Source organism: Nannospalax galili, unplaced genomic scaffold (assembly GCF_000622305.1).
Source record: "Nannospalax galili isolate Female #2095 unplaced genomic scaffold, S.galili_v1.0 scaffold1124, whole genome shotgun sequence".
In the NCBI taxonomy this organism is placed as follows: Eukaryota; Metazoa; Chordata; class Mammalia; order Rodentia; family Spalacidae; genus Nannospalax; species Nannospalax galili.
The window spans coordinates 2,746,771-2,751,194 of NW_008351693.1; positions in this window are offsets into that span (position 1 = coordinate 2,746,771).

Genomic DNA, 4,424 nt, shown 5'->3' on the forward strand with positions numbered 1-4,424 from the left:
ATGGTCAATACCATTAACCTGAAATTCTTCTCCTTCCTCTACTCTTACGATCCATAGATTTGGTCTTTTCATGGTATCCCACATCTCTTACATATTCCATTCCTGTGTTTTTTTAAATTTTCCATTATCTTTGCTTGAGTGGTCCAATTCTTCAACTTTATCCTCCAGTGTTGATATTTTATTTTCTATTTCATTCATTCTAGTGGTGAGGCTTTCCCGTTGTTTCAAGTTGGCTTATTGAGTTTGCACTTCCTTCTTCATTTCTGTCTGAGTTTCTTCAATGTTTCTATCTCTTCTGTGAATTCATTCAGAAGTTTATCCCTATCTTCTTTTAGTTCTTTGATTTGTTCATGTGTTCTTTAAATTCGTTGAACTCCTTGATCATGTTTATGATTGCTTTTTTAAATTCACTGTCCTGTGTTATCACAGGGGGTTCTCCTTGTAGAACTCTTCCAGATGATTGGTAGAATTTGGTGGGGACATAGTGTTTTGGCTATTTTATTATTCTTTTGTTGTGGTTTTGGCATGTGAATTTCTTTTGCTGTTACCTTTAACTTTTTACATCTTGGTAGACTGGCGTGGCATATTTGCACAGTGATTTGAACGAGTTATTTAAATTCAAGTTGAAAAGCATAGACCCACAACTGAAGACAGTCTTGTATACTGTTATATTGTATATCATTCTGACTTTGAAATAAGAATTCTTCCTTTCTGATCTTACTACTGAATCCCTAGGTTTGATAGCCTCAGGCTTCTTTCAGCACTGGAGGCAGGATCTGGGCGCTCTCAGGCAGTCCACCCTCTCAGGTTGTCTGATAGGATCTCAGCCTTAGCCTACCAAAGCCAGATCTGCCCTGGGGCCTTAGGAGGGGACTCACAAAATCCCAGGTCGGGGGATGGGTATGGGGCAATTAGGGGAAGCTCACCACCACATGGAGGCAGGATCTGGGGGCTCTCCCTGACAGTCCCCTGCGTTCTCAGCCCCTCTGTCAGAGAGGCCAGAACTTGGCACTCTTTGGCAGTCTGCTGAGATCAGAGCCACTACACTGATGGAGGGCAGAACCCACCCTCTCAGGCTGTCTCACCTTATTGGTTTTTCTTTTGGTCTTCTTGAGACAGGGTCTCCCTGTAGCCCCAGCTGTCCTGGAACTCACTATGTAGACTAGGCTGGCCTTGAACTCACAGAGATCCTCCAGCCTCTGCCTCCGGAGTGCTGGGATTAAAGGCGTGTGCCACCACGCCTGACACCTTACTGGTTTTTTTAACTCTGCCGTGTAGATGTTCTCCTTTCCAGTGATTCTGTGTTTTGGTTCTGGCTCAGCCATGGTCCAGGAGCTAATCATTGGGAGGAGTAATGGTTAGGACTGTTATGGTCTATGTAGTCACCACTTCTCTCTTGCTGTGCTAAAACACCAGGCCAGTGGCGACTTGTAGAAGCAAGAGTTTATTTGGCTAACAATTCCAGAGGGATGAGTCCATCATGGTGTTGGGAGGTGGAAGGGGAACAGCATGATGGTAGAGGCAGCTGGAGCAGAGAGCTGAGTACTCACATCTTTAAGCATATACAGGAAGCAGAGACATGGTACCCTACATACTCTCTAAGCCCGCCCCCAGGGATATGCTTCCTTCAGCACAGTCATACCTACAGGTTCTAGGACCCTCCCCAAACAGCTCCAACAACTGACCAAGCATAGAAATACTTGGAGCCTACAGGGGACATTTTCTTGAATGTTATGTCCACCAGGAACAACAGCTCCTCAGTGTCTGAGATCTGGGAGGTGTACTTTTGACCTGTGGCAGGTTGTAGCTCTGAAACTCCCTGTGCCTTGACCTCTCATTGCATATCTATAAATGTTTCCCCTTTTTGGAACAGAACAAGTTAATACTTATTCATTGATTTCATAATCAGGATCTTTGTTGTGTCTGGTTTGTAGAGAGAGAAAAAAATCACATCTATAAAAGAAAGCTCCCAAATTAGGTGACTTGCAAATATTAACTTCTAAGCCCGGTGTGGCAGTGCATGCACGCTATCACAAGTTTGACTGCACAGTGAGATCCTGCCTCAGAAAACAACAAAAAGTAACCGCTTGAAGAAGCTAGATTTCAAACGGGAAGGAAACTGCTGGCTCAGAGGCGGCATTCAAAATCCAGAAATCTCGTAGTTCATCTTGAGCATTTCACATGGATTTAGTAACTTTGGTTTAAGGAAAGAAACACTTTACTAAGCCTTCTCTCAGCTTTCTCAGTGTTAAGTATAACACAAACCATGTTAGGAACTGAATGTTGTGTCCCTCTGTAATTTATATGCTGAAGTGTAATCCCCACTGTCATTGTTTTTTGAGGTAAGAACCTGTGGGAGCGAATCACACCCTGAGGGCGAGCAAGCACCCTGCCCTTATGAAACAGGCTCAGCACCCAGCCTAATCCTTTCTGCCCCTGAGGAGACTGTGGGAAAGTAGCCTGAAGCACCCTGCCCTTATGAAACAGGCTCAGCACCCAGCCTAATCCTTTCTGCCCCTGAGGAGACTGTGGGAAAGTAGCCTGAAGCACCCTGCCCTTATGAAACAGGCTCAGCACCCAGCCTAATCCTTTCTGCCCCTGAGGAGACTGTGGGAAAGTAGCCTGAAGCACCCTGCCCTTATGAAACAGGCTCAGCACCCAGCCTAATCCTTTCTGCCCCTGAGGAGACTGTGGGAAAGTAGCCTGAAGCACCCTGCCCTTATGAAACAGGCTCAGCACCCAGCCTAATCCTTTCTGCCCCTGAGGAGACTGTGGGAAAGTAGCCTGAAGCCAACCTTGGGCAGAAACTAGCCATGCTGGCAGCCTGATTTTCGAAATGTAGCTCCCAGCACTGTGAGAAACACATTTCTATTGTTAAGCCACGCACTTAATGGTATTTCATCACGGCAGCTCAAGCTAAGACATAACTACTCTACATAACTTTTGGGGGCCTGGGGATCAAAACCACAACCTTGAACACATGATATACACTCTACCACTCTAAGTCATACCCCCAGCCATGATAGTAAATTTTTTTACATTTTATTTATTTTTAAGTGTATTAGTATTTTGCCTGTAGGGATCTTTTTGAGACAGGGTCTCCCTGTAGCCCCATCTGGCTTAGAACTCACTAGGTAGACCAGGCTGGCCTCGAACTCAGAGATTGGCAGATCGGCCTGCCTCTGCCTCCCAAGTGCTGGGATTAAAAGCATGCACCACCACGCATGGCACGCCTATAGGGATCTTAAGTGTACCACATGTGTACACGGCCTGCCTAGGCCAGAAGAGGGCATCAGATCCCCTGGAACTGGAGTTCCATATGTTGTTGGCCACCATGTGGGAACTAAATGGTCTTTTGTAAAGTCAGTGCTCTCAAATGCTGAGCCAACCCTCCAGAAATAGTAATTTAAAAACTGTATTTACTCATTTGCATTTTTCTTTTTCTTGAGACAGGGCGTGGATAAGTCACCCAGGTGAGCTTCGGATTCACAACCCTCCTGCCTCAGTTTTACTCCCACCAGTGTTGGGATTATAGGATGGGCCACGCTGTCTAGCTTTTTAAAAATTAAGCATATTTTGGGAGCTGCATCTTTTATAATATGTAAATGAATAAATGTAAAGTAAGGTGTTTTCCTGAGGTCTGTGCTCCATTCTACCACATGATTAAACCTGAGGGTGGGGTCATGGAATGTTTTGGGACAGAATCTGGGTAGTTTGAAAACCCAGAATTTGTGAAATGGCATAGTATTATCTTAGTTACTGTGGTGGCACACGCCTTTAATCCCAGCACCTGGGAGGCAGAGACAGGCAGATCTCGTTCGAGTTCAAGGCCAGCCTGGTCTACATAGTGAGTTCTGGGACAGCTGGGGCTACAGGCAGACCCTGTCTCAAAAAGACCAAAAAAAAAAAAAAAAAAATCTCTATGAAAGCCATGAAGGGAAGGTTTTTTTTCTGGCTCTGGTTCAAGGCTATAGATTGTCATTAAAGAGAAGTCACAGTGGAGGAGCTTGGGGCAGTTGGTCACATTGCACCAGTCAGGAAGTAGAGAGAGATGCAGGCTGGTACTCAGTTCGCTTTCTCCTACTGACACACTCCAGGATTCTAGCCCAGGGAATGGTACCACACACATGATGGGTCTTCCCACCTCAATACTCCCAGAGGCAGGGCCAGAGGCCTAGCTCCCTGGGGATTCTAGGTCTTCTCGAGCTGAGAATTGAGGTTAACCATCCTAAGTATAATACAGCATTAGTAGTATGAACTGGGCTCTGAAGTGAGGGCCGTCTTGTGGGACTGAGCCAAACCCCGGAAGAGACCAGAACAAAATGTAGTACACACGGTTGGTATCAGGAATCAAGGAATCAGAAGACATTCACATTTAGCCTAACATATTTTTGTGATATTTAATGTGTTGAACTACAAAGAGA